Here is a 16,039-nt window from a genome sequence, read left to right as displayed (position 1 = left end):
GACCTCTCCTGCCGCCTGCTGCTCCCCTCAGCAGTGTACTGCGCTCCTTCTGCCTGCTCTGCTCCCTGCTCTGGCTCTGGTGAATTCTCTCACCCTCCAGCATTTCTGACTGTACCCGGTGCTTGTATAAATAAATAAATAAATAAATAAATAAATAAATAAATAAATAAATAGTACATTTACATTGTATACTTCCATGCATTTTGTATACATATATACTTATATATCAATAAATATGTATGATTATATTTGAATATATTTTAATAAGGGGCACAGGGACACTCATGTTTGAAAGCAGGGTCTTGCTTTCTAATTTGTGATCTTTATTTAGAGAAATGCTGCAAGCTTTTCTTGAGGAAAAACATTGAAGGATTCTGTGTATGATTTTTATTAATATTGATTACACTTTTACTATAATTTCATGCTTATAAGCTTCTGGCTTCCAGATTAGGAAGTTGAAAGTAACACTTATTTGAACCTGATCTCTTAAAGCAGAAGTGAAAAGTTTACTGTAAAATTAAAAATCAGATGAAGGAGAAAGATATTGGATCTTACATATTTAGGAATGACATATATAGAACATTACAGCATTCCGTCAATCTGAGTATATCATGTGGATACTAATAGTATATATGCATGCATTTGAGTTGTAGTTCATAATTATGGTCAATGTACAGCAGTTTTTTTGTTCACCTTAGAAAGAATGGAATAAGCACTTCAGGTGAGTGATTTATCTAACATCACATTTCCCAGGACACTGCTGGCCATCTTCTTGCCCTAGACTGTAGAGATTACCTTCTAAGGACATGAAAAATATTCTCTAGATATCAAGTAGAAGGAAGGTATGTTAAATTTTGTGGATTCATAGAGAGGTGTATGTATGTATGTGTTATTTGGGGGAAAATGCAAGAAATAATTTTTGATAAATATGTCATTTGAATTAGTCTAATAATCAGCATTAAAAATCAGCTGCCTTTATGTTCCCAGTAAGAGGAAGCAGAAACTCAGGAATTAGAATGAGGTCTGTGTGCATTGACTGGGGTGATGGTGGACAATTGTAGAGCAAATGACACTTAAGTTTTGCCATTGGAGTCCAAATAGTTTATCTTGTTCCTTTTTTACCTCTCCTTGTTCCAGCACCCTGATTCCTGGGTGATTTATAGCCACAGACTTGCATTGGAGAGGAGCAGGCTGGCTCTGTTAACAGGTCCTGCTGGCTATTGCATCCCACAAACCTTCAGTCAGTCAGCCAGCGAGAGGAAGATCCTAATATAATCGGGGTCCTGCTTCCCAGTCTTCCATGGGACTGATCTGTGGGTTGTTACCGTGTTTTTTCACCATTATTATTTAGAGTGAGTACTTTAATTCAAGGGCAGATGATCTATATTTTTAAAGTTTCATTAAGTAGTCATTAGCATGATTTGTATCTTGTATCTTTATATTTCCCTGTCTACAGCACTGCCATTAGTTTAGATAGCGTTTATTAAATTCTTCACCTTACAAAGCTGCTATGGTAACATAAAATATTGAAGTTTTGCTCCTCTGATTCTAGCATAAAGCCTTATCACAAAGCATGTAGTCGCCCTGCACTTTGCACACTTGCCTGGGCATGATTTAACAGAGTTGGTGCTTCCTTTCCTCTTCATGCTTTCGTGTCACAGATTTCCGTTCCTTTTGTTTTGTGCCAGGATTTTCATTTCACATTAAACCTTCATTAACTTAAAAAGTAAGTGAATGTAGTACATCCCTGCCAGGATAGCCTGTTTGAAGTTTGGATATGATGTCAAAAATGAGTGTTGCAGTGTTTTGAAAGAATTCATTTGCCTTTTGGGATTTTAAACTAAGTTTGTAATTATGGATTTTTAAGTCAAGAGTTTCTGAAAACCTTGACATAACAGAAACAACATCAAGTGATCTCAAATAACCTTGATGAGTTCGACCAAGATAAAACCTGTCAAGGTTAAATGAAAGGCATCTAGAAATCTGAAAAATTTGAGGTTCTGTGTTTTCCCCTTCAGCCTTTCATGACTTTTTTTTTTTGTTTGTTTGTTTTTTGGATATGTCGCTTGGGCTTCTTATCGTCATTTATGTGTCTGTGATGTCCTTAAACAGAAAATAATAGAACATTGGAGAGACTTGCAGAATTGCCTCAAGTAATTTTTTGTAAGAGTAAACAGTATTTGTTCCTGGTCTTTCACTTCCACAATTGTGGACAGATATACTCCTTTTTATTTTTTTTATTTCAAAAACCGTAATGCTGGGGCCTCCCTGGTGGTGCAAGGGGTTAAGCCTCAGCACTATGAAGTAATCCACAGCTACTACAGCATGAGTTCAATCCCCTGCCAGAGAACTACCCACATTTTCAGCAGACCTCTCCTGTCTCACCCACTGCTCCCCTTAGCAGTGTATTTCAGTCCATCTGCCTGTTCTGTTCCCTACTCTGTCTCTGGTGAAGCCTCACATTCCCTGAACTTCTGCCCTGCACCCTAGCTCTAGTATGCATAAATAAATAACCAAAAAAAAAAAAAAGAAACAAAACCATAATGTTTCCTTATGATGATTTGGGATTTCAATAATATATTATTTACTTTAAAAAATAAAGTTTTCTTCCACCTTATAGTTTACTGACTAAAGTATCTTTCATATTGAGGCTAAGCTTTAATATTTCATTGGTAATAAATTCCAGAAGATGAGTAAGAATTGCAAAGAAGATTTTTGCTTTGTAGATTTATAGTGACTGTGTCTGGACTTGGTTCTTATTGTCATACCTCGGGAAAGACATTAACACCCTGTAGCTTTAACATTGCTTGTTTATGGAGTCCAGGATGCTGGTGGGGTTGTGCAAGCCTCTGCACTAGGGACTGTGCCATTGATGCTCCCATTAAAGTGTGTGTCTCTCTCTTTATATCCTTGGCCATGATGATTTCTCTAGTGTATAAATATCACTGATACTTTGTGAATATTTTCATCAGCTAGTTTTGACTGGAAGTACTAATAATTCTGTGCTAAGCTAAGGTTGTTGCATGGAAGCTTACTTGGAATATTTCCTGTTGGAAATTACCAGGGAAGAATGTGCATTTAGTGATGATTTGACAGCCCATTTCAATTGAAAGAATGTTCTCATATTAATGGTCAGATTTAAACAATTCAATAAGAGAATAATTTACCTTCATAGTGATTTTTCTGGGTGATGGAGGAAACTTTATCATAATAACATGATAAAGTTTGTCCGAAAATTTACTACTGATAAAACCACAGCCCAAGCTGGAATCTACATCTTTTTATTTCAGGGCAAGTGGTACTTCCATTAATCCATCAATCATAGAGAGAATAAAAATTATGAGGTAAGTTGAGAAATGCTATTGAAATTAGATAATTATATACCCATACCTTTCCTTTCATAGCGGAAAAACTGATGCTATCTGAGAGATTTCCTAGGGAAAAGAACTTTCAATAAGGGTTTGAAAGATGACTAGGTAGATGAAGAACATTTCATGCGGGGGGTGTATTGGGGGCAAAATCATGGTGATATGAATGACTGCAGCCTATGGTTTAATGGTGGAAAATGAGCGGGACAGGTGGGATTTAGAATAAATTACAGACAAAATCTTAATTTCCAGTTTATGACCTTGTTTTGTGCTTATAATGTCCTTAATTTTTTAATAAAGTTAAGTGCATCCTTCATGCGTGTGACAGCAATAAAAAAAAAAAAAACTAACTGTATTAAGACAACGTGTTTTAGAAAATTGTGGGTATGCTTATAAATTAACTCTGATTCCCACAGTATTTAGAAAAGGCAGTGCTTATAAATTAACTTTGATTCCCACAGTATTTACAATAGGCTGTGCACAAAGACTAGGGGCACAGTCGATATTTGATTTGACGTAAAATTTACCATAAATGTGGGGGCACCTGAATGCATGTGTTCAAACATGCCTTGCCTTATGTCCCAGTTTCTCCCTCCATCTTCCCCATTTAACTTGGAAATGGTTTGTGTTTTTCAACTCCACGCTGACAGAGTCAACCCTCTAAAAGGGCCTTCTGTTGTTAATGCCCATTTATTTGGTGGAACTTTGCTTTGGAATGAGTCTGCTTCCTTCCCTAAGCCCTTTTGGCTGCCTAATGAAATGCAGAACTCTAAATCAAAGTTACAGATGGTGGCAGTTACACAAACCAAACTGGGACAAAGAGAAGTAAGAGGTGAGCGATTGACCCACATTTATAGATTGTGCTAATTAGTTAGAGGGTAAACGTTGCAGTTTATTTCTTTCTCATTTTTTAACTTGACAGGCTGAGTGAAGATATTTGTCCCCCAAAAGGTTTATCTCCCTACTGTAAATGTAGGTCTGGGCTTTGGTGTGACTAAAATTTCACATCTCTAGGTCCCTGAGTTGCCTGCCATGCGGGTGTGTCTAGGCTCCCTGAAAAGTGTGGGATTTAGCTTTAGACTGAGTGAAAGGGCGGTAAATCATGTGGGAGCCCTTTCGGAGAGATGCTGGAGTTGAGGTGGTGAACAAAGTCTAGATCCTCCATGCCATGTGTTGAAAATGGACCCCCAGTGGTATTCTGAGATTGCCAGTGTGAAGTCAAAGAAGATGGTGGCAAGCAGCCAGGATCACAACACGCTGCTTCTTTAGTGAAATTCTCATGTCTTTGCCAGTGCTGTGGAATCATAGAAATTAAGATGGGAATGGTCTATTTGATTTCTTCCACTCCTTTTCGCGTTGCCAACCTGGGGATTGTTCCTTACAGTTGACTCTCTAGTTCTTTGTCCAGTCCACTTTTAAATGATACAAGTGATAAGGTATTGATCCTTACCAGGACTAAATTTCTTTTGATTAGTTCAAGCTGTCACTCTGCACACAAACTCATGTAGCTCCTTGTTAAGATTCTTACACCACCTGAAATCTACAAGCCACCAAATTTTCAACAAGGAAGGTTGTTCGATAAGACAGGGTCACACCAGTCTCTGTTCACATCCCTCTGCCAACCAATTTTCAACACAGACAATAGTATATAACTCTTCAGATTTATGTAAGTATTTAGCTAATATGAAGGGGCATTGTCTTTTTTCTTGCTGATAATTCATCTCATGTTTCACAATAATTTCTGGCCATATCCAGTTTGCAGTTTTAAATTGGTTATAGTAGATAACCTCAGTTTTACTTCTATGATGCAGTGATGTCTGTAATTTGTTTGTTTGATTAGTTTGTTTGATTAGTTCTCAGGTATATCTTGCAGCATGAACAATTTTTGTACAAACTCAACATTACAGAGGGGACTATTTTCTATTTGAAATGCCAGCCTAATTTAATCTTTTTATATTTCATCTTGTTGCTTCTTTCCAGTTTACCTTTTTTTTTTTAGTAAAATCATTCAAGGGGAAGAAGAATCATAAAGTCAACTGTCACTGATTTTCAAGCCATTTCAACCAAACTCTTCCAGAGCCTTGTATGTTCAAATTTAACTTTTGAATAAGGAAGTATTAAAATTGTTAGTTCAGAGCAGAAACATGTTATATCTTTCTTCAGGAGAAAACAAACACATGTGCACACATGCATACACACCTCACAATTGAAATGAGGAAATTACTCAGCTCCCAGAGCCTGTAAATCAATGACTTGCCTTTCTAACAACAGTTCCTTGTTTTTTAACTGGAAGGTTGAGTGATTTCTTCTGTTAATTATTTTTTTGTAAAAGGGGACTCAGTGCTGCTGAAAGGGAAATCGACTAAAAGTCTGTGGAGGGAAACAATGCCTAGGTTATAATTTCAGAAGAGCCATCACTGCATTGTTAACCAGACTCCAGCTGCATCAGGTGCACTGAATCTGTGACCTATGAAAAATTGGTTGGATTCCCCCCATTTATCTTGTTTGAGTAGTAAAGAAAATATAATTGAAGAAATGGCATTGAAGAGTATCCTGGGTTATTTGTTATCAAAGTGTCATGCAGGCTCTTTCCATTTTAAATTTAAGAAGTGGCTAAATCTGTGACAATGAAAAAGGGACAATTTGCATTTACATTCCCTTTGAAGGTTCTGGTAGAAAATGATATAAAGACTTATTATTTTTTTTAAATCAGAGACATTTTTGAAGTAGATGATGAAGAGTAGATGATTGAAAATGAAAAGTGACATATTAAATGTGAGTATTGTAATTTGTAAATAATGCATTGTGAAAAGCAATCCACCTCCATACACACCATAGCAGCTTCAACATCCTCTAGAACTCGTCAGAAATGCACATTGTCAGGCCCTCCAGGTCAATCTGATGTACTTGAAGTTTGGGAGACTCTGGCCAAAGTAGTTTGTATAGACAGACCCTTCTTTCCTCAGTCTTCAAATTACTTACTTCACCTGCTCAAAATGCTTCTCTCTGTTCATGCCACAAAATTTATTACCATCAAATAAATACTCTCAGCAAATACAAAGAAAACAGAGAGACAAATGGAATTGCTATTCAGTGTGTGGAGCCTGGAGCACATCATTGGTTATTTGCATCCTCAATTAAGGCCATTTGGTGACTGAGAGTTAATGGACACATATTTAACCTCTGTGATATTCAGCATGTTCATGTGGTAGGAGATGGATGATGCAAGAATCATTATATCCATCCTCATTTTGTGAGTGTGTATATTTAGAGATAGTGCCTGGGATCTAGTAAGTATGCAATACAAATCAGTTATTGTTGTAATCAATAACTTACAATAAAAAAACTTTGGAAGAGGTGACCTTTATTTTTAGTATTATAATACTGTATTAATAAATGTTATCTGACTTTTTTTTTTCTGGAAGCCAACTTAGATGATGCACACAATTAAGAAGAGACAGTATACAAGGATTCTGAAAAACTAGCAGATAAAAGTATAAGGAAAGGCCAAGAATGGGTGAGGGGTGATAGCAAAGAGGAATTTGTTCAAGTCCTTGTCAGGGATCAGTTCTATGTTTGAAGGAAGATTTGAAAATGAAAGCTAATCTTGAGCTCTTTAAACTGGCTTCTTTTCCTCAATTGCTGAGCTCATCATCTTGAGTTTGCCATGGGTTAGTATCTTCAACTTGTAGCTATAAAAGTGGTATGTTTCATGGATTCACAGCTCCAGGGATTGAAATCTAGTCTACCATCTTGCAATAGTAACCCAAATGTAAGAGTTGTAATGTCAAGTAGATTATAAGCAAGTTCACGGCAGGCTAGATTTTTGGGTGGGGTAAGTGCGAATACCAGTCTGTAGGCATAGTTACAGTTAATTCAATTCAAGGCAATCATTTGTTCTATGTGTCCTCCTCATGGACAGTGCTAGTGATACAAAGCTGTTTGAAAGGGGATCAATTCTGTCAGTATCCTAGTGTGTTATTTCCCTGAATGACTGTTCTCTTTTATTTGTCTGAATTTTTAAGTTTTAAGGCACTGGTTTGTTCCAGGTGTATTTGAATTAATTACCTTTTGAGGTAAAATTTAACTATTGAGAAGGAAGTCAGTGTTTAGAAATGAAAAGCTACAGGTCTCATGTTGAAAACCTAAGATTTCACTCAGTAAAAATGAGTCAGACTTTTTTTTTTTTCAGGAGACTTCAGCACCTCTTAGAGTGAATGGACAGATTCCTCTCACTAATACATTCAGAGTTCATGGTTGCATCTCTGAGTTGACAGACTGAGGACTGTTTGATGATCAGGTGAGAGAGAGAAAGAGAGAGAGAAGTTATTTCTTAACTGGATAGAAACAAGCTTCTTTACACATTGATTTGTGACTTTCAATACTGACTACATGTCAGAAACAGCAGTAGAATTTTCTTTACAAATACTGAAACTTGGATCCATTTCTACAGATTTTGACTTTGTGACTGATGTTTTGCCCTGGTGTTTAATAGATAGCTAGAATTGAATAACCCTGCATTATTCTCAGTTCCTGTGACTTAGGGCTTTTTAAAGATGTAAGAGAAAAAAACAAACTAGGTCACTGCTCTCAAATTTTAATGTGCTTGCCAATCACTTGGGCATCTTGTTAAAATGGGATGGGGTCTGGGACTCTTCATTTCTAAGCACTTGAAGGTGATGCAGTTGTAGATTCTTTGTCCATAAAGAATTAGATTATGATTTGCATTTTGGAAAATAATGCTATATTATGACTTTTTTTTAAAAGATTTATGTATTTATTTATACAAGCACTGGGTACAGTTAGAAGCGCGGGAGGGTGAGAGAATTCACCAGAGCCAGATCAGGGAGCAGAACAGGCAGAAGGACCAAAGTACACTGCTGAGGGGAGAAGCAGGCGGCAGGAGAGGGCTACCGTGCCATGTGGGACCCTCGCTGGCTGGGATCGAACCGGCGCTGCAGAGGCTGCGGACAGCTTCACAGCACGGCGCTCAACTGCCTGCGCCACCAGGGAGGTCCTATAATATAACTGTTAAGAGAATCTGATGCCCACTATTTAACTTACAAAATCCCATATCTTTCCCTTCCTATTATATAACAGAAAAGACTCTTGCAAGTTTTTAAATAATATTTTTCTCTCATTACATGATTAAATATATATTATTAAGCCTGAAAACTGCTTCCCAGTGTAGAAAGGATTTTGCAGCCACGGTTCACCTCCTTAATGGAATTCTAGAAGTTAATGTTCTGACAAAAAAACTCAGTCTTGTGGGGCAATATAGAGAGGCAATGAGAAGTTAAAGGAAATGAGAAAGAATATGTATGTTATAGTCAGATACAATTCTATCTATGTAATTATAACTATAATTATTGTTGCCTATTAAGAGATGATACCTACTTGTTATCCCTACCTATTAAGAGCATTACCTTAAAATTTGGTTTGAAAAAGCTTTGCACACATGGGAGTTTCATAATAAATAGTTGTTAATACTATCATTATTGGTGGCATTGGTCATGGTGTCATCAATGATGGTAATGCTCCTTTTTATAAGATTATTTTATCAGAATTTTCTCATTATTGGTAACAATGTAAAAAAATTCTGAAGAGGAAAATTCTGACAATAAAAATCTTTAAGGAGGATAAACATGAAATAGTATATATATTTTTTTAAAGCAGTCATAGTATTTTTGTTACATAAATATCCAAATGATATACTTTTCCTGTTCATTGATAATACTCTGGCATTTTGCTAATCCTAGCAAATTCTGTCTAAATTTACTGATGCATGTATTCCATTTTCAAATATCTCATTAGTTCCTCTTTGTGGAAAACCCAGTTCCAACTGACATTTATAATTTGGACATAATGGATTATAACTCTTCTTTATTATTATCAGAGCTGGTTAAACTAATGCATCAATCCACTCTCCTTATTGTTCTGAGAGAATTCAAAATAAAATAGTAAAAGAAAAAAAACTAACTTCTTCATGCAGAGAGGTAATTGACTTTTATAAAGATGCCCAATTGCTTTAAGGCATATGAGTCTTGTTTCTTGTGAAGTTGGAGCTCATGTGATTTAAGCCCTTTGATCTATGAATGGCAACCAGGCCCCTACTGGAGGGAATAAAAACTGGGAGAGAGATAAAAAGGATGTCATCTGCCCGAGGCATGGGTGGAACAGTCTTAAAGAAGACATTTGTAAAGAAACTGGGCTTGACTGTGGAGGTAAGACATTTGTTCAGCCTTAGCGTTGTGAAACCAAGAAGGTATGAAATGGGAGCAAAGGCTCCTACTGTTCTTTCCCAGATGGACCTAGAGACTTCTTTATCACCATTCCTCAGCTCCCTATTCAGTTCTTTAGGTCTGAGCAGCAGAAGCCATGCAGATTATTCTTTTAGAGATGGATTTACCATGGTATTGCCAACAAATAGATCTGAAAATTGAGTGTAGAATTAAAAAAGAAAAGAAAAGAAAAAAAGTGTGGTATTCAGTCATTGTACCTTTTTATTTTTATAATTCCATTGTATTTCCCCTCTCTGTTTAGCAGGCACCTATAGTAAACTCTGGGTCTGCTTTTCTTTACCTCTTTAAAGTCAGCAAAGTTGCATCTCTCTGAGTATATAAAGAAATGTCCAGTGATGCCAAAGGAAGAAATGTCCCATGTTATGTGTGACCTCCTCCAAAATAGGAAAGACTGTTGATTAAGCAAAGTAAATAAGGGAGGATATCAATTTGAGCAGTCTTACTGGCCTCTCATAAGCAGGAAAAAGAAGGTTTTTTTTTTTTTTTTTGAGGCAGGTTTTATAAGATGACATGCTGGTTAATGATTGGGCAGGAGGGTACAGTGAAGTTAGGATATGGATATGAGTATTGGTAAGCAAGCTTTTGCTTTTAATGATGGAGAAATAATATCTATATAGTGTGCTATTGTTGCCATAACAGATCACCATAGTCTTAGTGACTTAAGACAACACAGTTGTATTATTTCAGGATTCTGTAAATAGAAATATGGACTTGGGTCTCACAGGTCTCAAGGTGTCACTGTATCTGCATTCTTTTTTGGAGGCTTTTCTTAGAGATTCAATTTCCTTGAACTTGGCAGCTGCTAGAGGTTGCCCACACATCTTATCTAGTGACTCTCTTCCTTCATCCTCACAGTCAGCAAAGTTGCTTCTTTCTGATAAGTCTTTTTGAAGTTTTATCTCTATTTTCCCATTGCAAGTCACATCTACAAAACCCTTTTGCCATGTAGTGAAACGTATTCACAAATCCTGGGGATTATGTTGAGGACATCATGGGGGCTTACTATTTGGCTTATTGCATGGGAGATGGATTTCACAAATTGGAAAATCTTGTCTACTTCAGCCTTGGGCAACCAGAATGACCTCATGATCCAGGTCATGATACATGACCTCATGATGTGTGTGTGTGTATGTATGTATGCATATTTATTAATCTAGTTAGCACTGATGTGCATAAAATGAAAGAATTATTAAGTTTCTCCTTCTTGGAATAAGAATGCATATGAATGGGATCTATGTGTTATCATTCTTACAGCTTGTTCTCTTAAAAAGTCTTTTCTGTATTTTTTAAAAAAAAAAAAGTACTGTTCTTTGTATGCCAGTTAGCTTCAAGAAGACATGGGATACCTCCTCTAGATGATTATGCAAATGCAAGTAAAAGTCTGAATACCTACCTCTTCCTGCTTTTTATTCTCTGTCATCTCATGACTTCTTTGACACAATACTATTTCAAATTATCTTTACTGAGAAATGACTTGCATTTAGCTTTTTATATCACACTGTCATATAGATCATTCTCCTTCATGCTTTACATAAATTAGAATTCCTCCTTTCTTTCCAGCACATTGCAAATAATACTCAGCAAATTAAACACGTCAACAGCATAGTCTTTGCCTAATTTGAGAAGCACCAATGACACGTATAGATTTGAGTGTCCCATTTTAGTTACTGAAAATGAAAAGCACTTGTGATTCAGGGGCGACTCCTTCTCCCCTTGCCATTTCCATGAGGCCTTTCTTTCTACATGAATGCGGTGTTTTAAAAAATGCTTTGTATCTGTCAAAGAGGTATTTTTCTATGGTAGTTTTGAATTAGGTTGTAATAACTCACTGTAGAACTTAAACCAAGATGGTATCATTTTTAAACTTCCATGTCGCTAAGAGAAGAAAAAGCTTTCAATGTATACCTGTAGAGACACATTCTTCTTCTCCCTTCTCCTTCCCCCTAGTCCTGCTGTGTCTTTTTGATCTTTCTTCTCTCTTCACTCCCTCTCTCCTTACCTGCTTCCCCTCCCCCCCCATCCATTTCTCTTTCTCTCCTTTCTCTTCTCAGTCCTAAGAGTTTAAAATATGTGTATTTTAATAAACCACTTGATCACTCTATGACAAAAAGATTTGTATCATAAGAATAATTCTACCCAAGTAGAAGAAAATTATATGTATAAGGATATTTATATTATTATTTACATGATGAAAAATTAGAATGATTTCAATGCGCATCAATAGAATTGTCAAATAATTTATGAAAATAGTACATTACTGGGCCTCCCCTGGTGGCGCAGGTGGTTGAGTGCTGCGCTGTGAAGCTGTCCACAGTCTCTGCAGTGCTGGTTTAATCCCGGCCAGCCAGCGAGGGTCCCACATGGCGCAGCAGACCTCTCCTGTCTCACCCGCTGCTCCTCTCAGCAGTGTATTTCATCAGTCTGCCTGTTCTGTTTCCCGCTCTCTCTCTAGTGAATCCTCTCACCCTCCCGCACATCTGGCCTGAACCCCTGTTCTTGTATAAATAAATAAAAATCTTTTAAAAAAATAGTGCATTATTATGACTACCTGCTGACATGGAAAGCTGCAGAATAGTAGACCAATTTGTGTTATATTTGTAATGTTTCTTCATCTGGAACTATTTACAGAGTTATGAAAATGCAACATTTATGCACTAGTGATGTGTGCACATTTGTTTTTATGTATTTAATTTTAAATAATATAAAAGTCATGTAGCTATATTAATGCTGAGAAGAAGGATGTGGAAGAATATATTTAAATATTAAAATAATTAAACATAATTTTGGGGTAATGTTGGGAATTTTATTCACCTGCATAATTTGAAATTTATGATGAGCATTTATTTTTACCCTTTAAAGAAAGAAATAAGGAGACTGGTGAATTTGTGGTGTATAACATATACATCATTAAATCTCTATGAAGCAAACAAAAAAGAAAAAGAACTATGAGATTCTTCTACAAAAAATAGGGGGAGCAAACTAATATCAGTTTCTATGTCATTCATATAGCATGGAAATTAAGGAAATAGCAGGAGTTTTATGTAAGTATGAGGAGGTATTACTTCTGTAATTGCAAGAAATCTTGTCATTATAGTTGTCAGGTCACATTAGTCGTGAGAAAAGCACAAGGGACTATCTTTAGATCAAGGGTAGTGTAAATTGGTTTAATGTTCTTTTCATATCTCCAGAATCTAGCAGAGATCCTGATGCTTGTCACCTAACACATTTGTTGGATGAATAGACACATGGAGCAATGGGAATACCTAAGCCAACCTCAGCTTTCTTTGGCCAATATTTATTTGTTTTCCCTTTTAAGTGCTTGAGATGTTTACATTTGTACAAATGAGAAGCACAGGGGCTATTCTTCATTCTTCATAGAACTTGCGTAAAATCACATTGGATAATTCGAGTTGAGTGCTTTGGGAGCCTCTGGTCAGAAGGGACACCTTTCACTCAAATAGCGGTGTTTCCACTGTTAAGATCTTAAGGATTGATGCTGATTTCTAGTTTTGTTTTTTTTTTCTTTTTACTAGTATCTATCACTGTAACTTAGAATATCAGGACAGTTAATAATGCTATTTAATTATAAAAATGAGGAAGAGATAAATATTGCTTTGCCCTAAATATATAGCTATCAAAAATAGATGACTTCAACCAAATAAGGAATTTGTGAATTTGCAAGGTAAAAGACAACACTCATTCAAGTCATCTTTTCAACCTCATTTAAAAGAAAAAAAAGAAAAAGAAAGCTAGTCAGGAGAGACTGTGGGGTCAGCATTACAATATGATTACCCTAAAGCCTGGAAATTTTTGCCTCTTTTGCTAGATTTGTTGTTTTGTATTAAAATAATATTGTCTCTGGAGAACTTATTTTTAGATGTAATCCTAGAATATAAATCACTTTAAATGCATGGAGAGGTCATGAATAATCAACACACCATCACCTGTACCTGATCAAAATCCACTTCTCTGTGTTTAGATAGATTCAACTCCCTTAGTGTGCAGAATAGAAAGGCAATGGCTAATTCTTTATTTCCACAAGGTAAGAAAGCTTTTATTCAGAAGGGAACCCACAAACATTTCTCAGCCTTGACAATATTTCTTAGACATCAGCAAGTCCCCATCTCCCGCTTCTGTCACAACCACCATGCGTCTGTTTGGCTCACAGCTGGGGAATTTAACCTTGATCTTCAGCAAGCTGTAGAGCCATGGCAGGGGAACACTGGGAACTTTAACCTGAATTTCAAGAAAATGTTTTTGCCAGTAATTTCTTCTTTGGTGTGGTGACTTTATCTCCTTGGGAAAAGAAAGGAAGAGTATGAACATGTAAATATCAATTTGGAGAGCATTTATCATTTAGTATTTATTAGACTAAGTAGTCCCTGTATTCAGATCCCTGAAGTATTTATCCCATATTGTTCACTCTCACTTTTTGGCCTCTCATTATATTTTAGTTGTGAAATCCACATTTTGGCATTTGATCAGCATTTGGGGTCCTCAAGAACACCCTCTGGCATGATGACTCACTGGGAAAATTCACAGGATACAGCACTTAGTCTTCTTTATGGCAATGATGTATTGCAGGGAAAAGTACAGCAGGTCCTTGAATACCATCATTTTATTCAAGGTCATTTTGTTACAATGTTGATGAGGAAAAAAAAAATAAAACGATCGATTTCCTGCCAGCTCATTGTGTGGAGTTTGCTCGTTTTCCCCATGTCTTCATGGATTTTCTCTGAGCATTCCAGGTTCCTCCCATATCCCAAAGATGTACCTGTTAGGTTAATTGGGTTTCTAAATGACCCCTGTCTGTGTGAGTGTGCATCCTGTTTAGGGTTGGATCCTGCCTGATCGGCTCCACTTGCAGTCCTGAGCTGGAAAAAGTGGGTCGGAAAATAAATGAATGAAGAAATAGAAATGATTGTTTAATATTAGAAGGGATGAAAGTTATTTGAAATAAGTTTGGTGTTTTGTGATCAAATATATGCCGTAGTAATCCTTATTCATATCAATTATCCTATGGTAAAATTGGTTTTGTAATGGGTTGTTTCTACTTAAAGTTGCAGTTTCCAAGAAGATAGACACAATTAAGTGTCTTAATATAGACTTAATATACTGAGCAAATCCACAACAAAAAAAGATGCCTAGGGCTAAGTCCAGGGCAAATCAGGTAGGAACATCCCAAATTCTTAACTTCAAGTAAGGAACTGTGACCATATATGTAAGGTGAATCCAGTCAAGGAAGCTCAATAACATCTCAGTGCAAAGGATTTAAATAAATAAATATATATATATTTTTTTATTCATTTTAAAAATAAAATATATGTTTTATTTTTATAATTATAAAAATGAATAAACATATATTTATATATTTAAACATATATAAATGAATACATAAAATGAATAATGATATACATGCATATGCACATGCATATGTCTATATATTTTATATCATTATTCATTTTTTATACAATGTATGCTTTCTCCTCTCAGATATAGTCCCCCTAAAATCCCCACCACCAATTCATCCATAAACCATCACCATAGTCCCTGGTGCTCAGTGCAAAGGATTTTTATTAGATGTTGGTAAGGTAGACATATTCTACCTGTTATCAACCCAAATTCCAGAATCCCATAAGGGTAGCAGTTGTTCAACATAAACCTTATTGTTTATACACACAGTGTAGGCACGGTGAGCCATTAAATCAGTTCTGGGAATAGTGGGAACCTTCTGGAATCTAAATTCCCAGCGGCCAGTTAAGGTCCAACCTGGTAAACAGACCTTTTAAAATACAGCAATCTGGCCTGTTTTGTGAACCCATTTCTGCACAATCATGTATTAATTTACAATCTGCTCAACTTGCTTACCAGTGATATTGAAACTATATATGGCAGGCATTTCTTCAAAATTTTTATTGTTCCAAACATCTTGCTGAACAACAGTAAAGGCATTTCAATGATTTTTCTTCTCTGTTCCCTCATTCCAACATAAAAGCCTCTGCTGAGTATTTTTTTCCTCTCTAAGATGTGTCCTGAATCTGCCTGGTTTCCTTGGATCCCCTGCCATATTGAAGTTCAAGTCACTCTGATCTCTGGATGAGAAAACCACCATGACCTGCAAACTGGTTTCTGTGTTCAACATTAGCTTTTCACTAATCCATAAGCCACAAAGTGTGCTCTGAGATGGTTTCTTAAGCTTAAAGTGGACAACTTTATTTTACTTGAAATTCTTCATGACTTCATGTTGTTCATAAGATCAACTCCAAAGTAATTTAACCTTAGCTAACCCCAACCTGTCCAACACTACCTAGAACCATTCTCTGTTATTTTACAGTTGCACTGGCTGCATGGTGTCTTCAAACTCACCAA

The 16,039-nt window shown here is 36.3% G+C and overlaps 1 protein-coding gene across 6 annotated transcripts in view; it reads left to right on the top strand.

Annotated features, from left to right (window-relative positions):
* UNC5D (unc-5 netrin receptor D) overlaps positions 1–16,039 on the top strand; it is a gene marked incomplete at its 5' end in the record, with an annotated part of 505,865 nt that overhangs the window by 139,491 nt on the left and 350,335 nt on the right. The window lies entirely within an intron of this gene.

The sequence above is a fragment of the Talpa europaea genome, assembly GCF_964194135.1.
Source record: "Talpa europaea genome assembly, chromosome: 4".
NCBI classification, from domain to species: domain Eukaryota; kingdom Metazoa; phylum Chordata; class Mammalia; order Eulipotyphla; family Talpidae; genus Talpa; species Talpa europaea.
Note: the sequence above shows the minus strand (reverse complement) of the source record. Positions and strands in the feature narration are given on the sequence as shown.